Raw genomic sequence first — 7,076 nt, forward strand, 5'->3', positions numbered from 1 at the left:
ACACAACAGTAGTAGAAGGAGTTCTCCAAAGCCATCTTGAAGCAGATCTGAAATTAAGATTAAAGGTAATGAGGAGTTGATCAGCTTCCACCATTAATTTTGGTCAGTAACTTCGTTTTAGTTACAGCTCTCTATTTGAGGAAATAAAATTAGTCTAGCTGTAGTCTACCTAGACTGTAGTTGTAGAATGCATAAATTTCCACTTGATTTTGTTGTGTTCCAGAAACTAAGACAATTAAGGGAAATAAATGGGTATGCTGTGAAATACAAAGCTAACAGCTGTTTAGGCCTATTGGTGTTCATTTTATTTGTTGTTACCTAAGTAGGCACTAAAAAGAGAAACCTACTGATGGCCTCTGCAGCCCGTCCCTGAGGCCCATTCCAAACCTATTGCATTCAATAAAATGGCAACAATATAACAGAAGGTTAATAGATTGGATTTTGTAATCTGCTTCATTAGAACAGCTCACCTGAGTAAAAACTGCAAATTACATTTCTGCATCTTTGTCTCAATCTCTCAATGAAATTTAAAAGCTGTAGGTAAAGGCGTTCTGTGTATAACACAACCTGAAGTACCAGCATTCAGCAGCTGGAACCAGAGGGGAAATTCCTTGTCAACTGCAAGAACAAAGCAAGTGTATGAACTGGTACTTCGCACTTCTGCCTTACAATTGAAAAAGGATGACACAATTATTTTTACTGAGGTATACATTTATTTTTCTGTTCTTGTGGACGTGATTCTGGGATCTCTTGCAAAGCGATCTGGCAGGGCTAAGAATCAGTCTTTTCGCTATCGTCTGCTGTAAAATTAAGTGCTGTTGGGCTTTCAGCCAAAGCAGTATTCTTTCAAGAATTTGCTAGGCATTGATGTTTACAGATCATTATTTATCCTTTGAAGAGTAAAGGTTAAAGTTTACCTTTCGCTGTTAATGTAATTGCGTTTGGCATGTTCTCATAAGCAGCTATCTCCTGTCAAATGAAGAAATCCATGTTGGGATTTTATCAGTTATGGAGAAGTTTCAAGGGCACCATCCTAAAAAGCAATGCTTGTGCTAACTTAAACTTCAGCGCAGTTAATCTTTTACAGACTTTGGGTGTATCCCCAATTCTTCCTCTGTAGTTCCTCAGGATGACGAATCATTCACATAGAGGCCATCACATATTCAGGGTCTTGTTGTGCAGTGAATGTGGAGAATTTTTTAAAGACTTTTTAAATAATAAAAAGGCAAGCTGACAGTTTGGGGGTGTGCTAAAGTGTCAATTTTTGTTGCCATTCATCCTTGCCAGAGGGGTATTTTCTATTCTTTCCTCAGAAAGGAAACGTGATTGCAAAAGAGAAAAGTTAACCAACAAACCGTAATGGTACATTCATACGATTACAGGATTCCTTCTTAGCTTCTGTCTCATCCCTGTTAGTTAGCTTCAGAACCAGCATGCCCCGCACACCTTCCTGAGACTACATTTAGTCTCAGACAAAATGATGGAGAAATCCTTCTTTTCCTTTCTCACATTTGTAACTTGATTTGTAAGTTGGATCAGGCTGATGGTCAGAGTACATGTAGCAGCTGAGGCTACCTCCCTCCCCCAGGTGGAGTCTTCTGAGTTTTTATTCTTCCTGTGCCCTGCCTCGTTCCTCCTCAGTTCAAAGGCTTCCTGCTCATTACAGTTTTTAAAGTGTTTTAATGGTCTAAGATACAGTAAGTGTGCATTCCACAGTGTGTCTTACCAAACTCTTGATGTCTAGCTTATAGCTTTATAGAAATTGCACAGGAAATAAATAACAGAAAATATTTTAATAATGAAAGATATTAAATAATAGAGATTCGGTGTTCAGCACTTTGTTCAGATCTTTGTTTCTCCCTTGTACTCTCTTCTCTCTTAATCTCATAGTTTCTGAAGTCACTGACTTCAGAAGGAATAGGTTTGTCTCAATGCTTACAAAAACAGTGGTTGTGTAAGGAGTAGAAAAGTAGCAGGAGTTTCCTTTGTGGGAGTTAGGTAAATGGAGAAATACTGTGATGCCAGTTATCCACAGGTAAACTTGCATAGATGCTTTTATAATGGAAAAACAATTCAGCAATGTGAGTCTATAAAACAGTCTATAAAACATATCTGGGAGGTCTTGAGGGCAGATCAGCTCTGAAATTGAATAAACAAACATTTGAGGGGAAAAAAGCCCTAACAAATACCCAGAAGAGATGAAGAACAGCAAAGAAATGCTGCTGTTGTGGCACTTGCTGTTTTGTGTTTCCTGTTGATCTAAGACTGTAACGGTAGTGTGCACATTCCCTTCATGTGGATTTTCCTCATATTTGGTGCCTCTTTAGAGCTGTTACAACTGAATAAAGGATATAGAGTAATTGGAGAAACAAATTCCTGTCTATAGTTGTATTTGTTAAACTCCTCCTTCCCTAGAGGAGTTGTGCACTCTAGGTAGATGTACTTCATTTGTAAAAGGAAGTAGTTATTGTACACACTTACTGTTATTTATTTTGCATTCATTGGTAATATTTATAATGAAATAAGGGGTTTTTTTCTTCATTGACCAAAACAATATTACATAATATGTCAAAGGGGTTAACTTTGATTAACTGAGGTAATCAGTGGGCTGTTGATATAATCCTCTGGCACCAATGGTGTGCGTTTGGAATCTTTTCTGTTTGTGGTACAAACTATTATAAATAATTTAATTAGCTGTCACTAGTGTATTGATAACGCTTGCTATGATGAGTTTGAGTAAAGCAGGTTTTAAGTCAATCATTCTTGACTGAGCCAAGACCAAAATGACAGTTCAGAACAACGTGGTGAGTTTAAATTACAAAACTCTTCACTCTGGAGTTAGATGTCTGCATGTCATAGTACTTTGATGGAAAGAACCTCCAAGGAGAGGGATAAGAGAAGCCCTTTATAGTTTCATCTTTGTCAAGTCCCAGGGAAACAGAATAGCTAGGAAGTATTGATGAAGAAAACAGCTGTTACTACAAAGCAGGCCAGTTTCTCTGCTATTACGCAAAACTACTGACAAATACTCTTATTCACAGCCTACATATGACTACTTAGTGATTTAGATCTCACATAGAGGCATCGCGTATAAATAGTAGCATTGTCAACTAAAAAACAAAATAGTGTAGAAGTGTGTGCAGCTACTTTTACGTATACAGTTCAGTTCCAACACCAAATATTTGTATCAGTGGATTGTGTTTATGTATCTTGATCTACAGTTTATAATATACACGCTGTATGTGAAGCCTTAGAAACCAAATGTGGCGGAGGTCAGCAAAACATTCTTTATCGTGCCAGCTGAGTACAAGTTCCTGTGTTACATATTCTGGTGTTTTTCTCTATTTTTTTTCCATTCAAAAGTCTAAAATTAGTAGAGCTTTCATTATCTCTTCAGAAGATAGTTGCGAGTTATAGGTCAGAAAATCATGGGTTTCAGAAGTAAGAAGACATTAATTACTGTGAACATCAGGAGATTTCCTTTTTTAATTTAGCCATCTTAATTCATCCCAGTATTTACACATTACAAACAGCATTTTATGGGTTGAGATAAAAGTTTTTATACTTAAGAGTTTGCCAAGACACAGCTTTCTAATACAGGTAGAGGAAGGCGGCATTGAAGAGCAGGCTGAGATAGTTTAGGATGACATTTAGATCATGTTTACATTTTGATAGCTATCTCCATATTATTCACTTATTTTTCCCTGTTACAGTTACTTGCACTTGGATTCTTGGTACTTCTGGAAGAAAAAAAGAGAACTTGAGAAGATTAAAAGTATCGCAGATCACAGAGAGGAGGACAGTCAAGGAGGAAAGGTGGGAAACAACAGCGTGAGGGACTCATGGAGGAAATGGATCCCAACTTTTACTGGGGTAGGTGCAAAGGGGAAATAAATTGGCAGTATGAAAAGAAGCCTTGGATTGCAATGTGGGAGCTGTGGGCACATCTTACATTCCTAACTAACAATGTGGATTGTTTTAACAGTATAAATGACAACAAAATACTTCAGCAGTAGCTGGGATAGATGCTTGCTTTAGTAATGGTGAACAGGGAAGATTCTAGTAAGCCTTTAAAAAGTGATCTAGGAAAGACAATACGGGAGAAGATGTCACATTCCTGTCTGAGGTGTCTTCCTCCCTGTCATTCTTTGATGAGACAGAATTTCAAGATAATCCTGAGGTGTTGCTGGGCAAATTTGAAAACAGCTTGTGGTGCAAACATCAAAGCCAGGCTTGGAAGAAAATGCTGCCAGCAGAGAATCAGAAACTTCCAGGTAGAAGGATAAACCTCTGGGAGGTTACTTGGGATATTGTCTTTCTCACTCCCTTCTTATCTCATGATGTAGGGAAGAAAACAGCCAGCAAGTTTAGTCTCTTTCTGAACTGTAGTCTAACAAAGCAGTCTTCCTTCTTAGTCTTCAAAATGTGTTTGTACTTGTTTTCCTATCTGGCTGTTTTTACCCAAAATTCATCGCCCCATTTTATGCAGTCAGATTTTTACCTTCTGTCCCTTCTCTTTTCAGATGGTTTATATATATATATATATATATATATATATATATATATGTATATACACACACATGGAAGGTATACTCTTAAAATGAAACTTGGAGATTATTTTTTTTTCCTATCAAAGCTTCTCCATCTGGTTCTGGTAATTCCTTCCCTACCTGCCTTGGGCAATTTTTTATTTAAAAAAAATATATCTGAAAGAAAACGACAACTTCCATATGTGCTATGTTTAGATATCACACGAAAGGGCACCGAGTTGGTTCACTAGCAAAATCCTAATAAGAATTATGATTAAGTTGCAAGCAGTAGTCTTGGTGTAGTCAACACTATGATTTGAAATATTTATTTCTCCTAGTTATGAACAAATGTTCTGGCTTTGTGCTAGAATATACTGAACTCCTTGTCCACTTATGAATTACCTTCTCCAAAAGATAATAAGGTATGTTCATTAATGTGGGTATTTGGTTATTTTGCCTTTAAATTGTGTTTTAATCTGGGGGGGAAAGCATGCTATGAAGTAAGTTTTTTTTTTCACTTCCAGATGTAGTAAATTGAGCTGTTGTGATTGGGACAGAATCCGGTGCACTTATTTGCAGAGAGTGGACATCTTTTTACCTTTATATATGTGGATAAAAATACCTAAATAAAGCTGCAGTTTGAACTGAAATAAATCTCAGTGTAATTCCACATTTGCAAAAAGAAAACAGATTCAGAGTAATTGGGACAGTGTAAGTATTCATGTCTATTCAGTACAGAAATTTTAGGTTTAATTTCCGTGTAGAATCTGATTTGAAAATGCATAAATTCATTTGGCAATAATGAGGAAGCATTTGTCTGATATTTCATGCCAAACTATGGGAGAAGTTTTGGTAAAATCATGAGATTGATTATTAGGAAATGATGAAAAATGCAAACAGATTGCAACCACGGTTTGTAATCAAACAGACTGGGAGTTGAAGAAAGAGGTGTCAGTAACATACTATGTGCTGCAGCTGTGCCTAACAATTGGAGCAGCAATAATTACTGCAGCAAGACTTCATTTTTTCTAGGAGCAGAAACATCATAGGACCAGCCTGATAATAACCTTTTAATCATAATTTTTATGTTCTTGATCCATGTCATTGACCTGTCTTCAAAACCAGTGTATATCTATGGAACTTTGTTTTCTAATACATTCAAAGTTTGTTAACTTTAAAAGGTAGCATTAACCCTAAAAGGATGACAAATAAACACGTGACAGATACATTAGTGTGTTGAAACTGAAGTCCTTAAAGGAATACTTCACGTATGTTTTAAAAAATTCAGAAATAGCAAGATTACTGAGACAATTTTATGGAACTACCCACTTGTCATAAAAGAAAATATACTGGAGAAGTTATCAGGAAGTTGTATCTGTTAAAGTTAATTAGTAATTCTTTATAGAGAAGGATGCTGTAAACAAGCTCAAAATCCATGATCCTTGACTTGTTACGGTAAGAGTAGCAGAAAGGAGAGTGTGTTCTGCTCGCAAACTCTGGAAGAAACGGTCTTCTACTGCAATGGACTTCAGGATGTCCATTCTTAAAGTCTTGCTTTTCATTCTGTTCATGGCCAGTGATTCGCTGAGTGAACAAGAAGCTTCACGTAAGACATTTAATCTCTTACTCTGTGCTTCTGTACATTAAAGATTTCAACCATATGAATTGCAGCGGAAATACGAGGTGTTCTGGTGGGTTTGAATCATTTTGAGTCAATTTGTCAATGACAAAAGAGTGCATTTTAAATGAGTGAGATGATTCAGTTCTTTTTCAGTAGGAAGAAATACCCACTGTAGGGGTTAAAAAATTGTATATTCTTTTTATAGCAAGTATTTTTAGAAAATTTTTTGGAGAGGAACAGGGAGGAAATCATCAGTAATTAAGAGCATGTCAACCAGAATGCATTGAAAAAAAAGGTTATTTTAAATGAGGAGGTAAGTGTCTCTGGTTCTGTTAGAGTATACAGTATTGGTCAGGAATTTTTTTTAATGGGAAGATTCCCTACAGATTGATTTTACTTATTTATTTTATTGTTATTACTGTTCTTTACCTGGTAGCTACCAGTTACTAGTAATTAGGTATCACTAACCTGACAGTGGTGTAAACCAGCTGCAGTTACTATTTTTCTAATACGGTTTTGGTTTGTGATTTGAGGAATTTTTTTTATTCTACTTTAGCCTTTAAATTGCCAAAAAAAGTTGCCACTTCATGGAAAACTTTGCATTTGTATAGACTGCAGTACTATGAAGGGCTCAGCAGTGGGTTCCATAATGACATGGAATATTACAGCATTAATATCAAAGGGTACGTGCTCGCTCGCTCTCCAGCAGAATCACAGCTAGTTACTTTCTACTTTAGTAGTTTTTGTAATATTGCTAAAAGAATTGTCATTCTGTTACTGATCATAGGGGTAGCTAAACATTAGTGCTGCTTATCTCCCAGATGATATGATGTCAAATAATACAAGGGATTTTTCACTGTTCTGTACTTTGTAGTCATAACATATGATCTATATTTAGGTTGTCTTGGAAAATGCTTCAATGTGAT

Source organism: Numenius arquata, chromosome 5 (assembly GCF_964106895.1).
Source record: "Numenius arquata chromosome 5, bNumArq3.hap1.1, whole genome shotgun sequence".
NCBI classification, from domain to species: Eukaryota; Metazoa; Chordata; class Aves; order Charadriiformes; family Scolopacidae; genus Numenius; species Numenius arquata.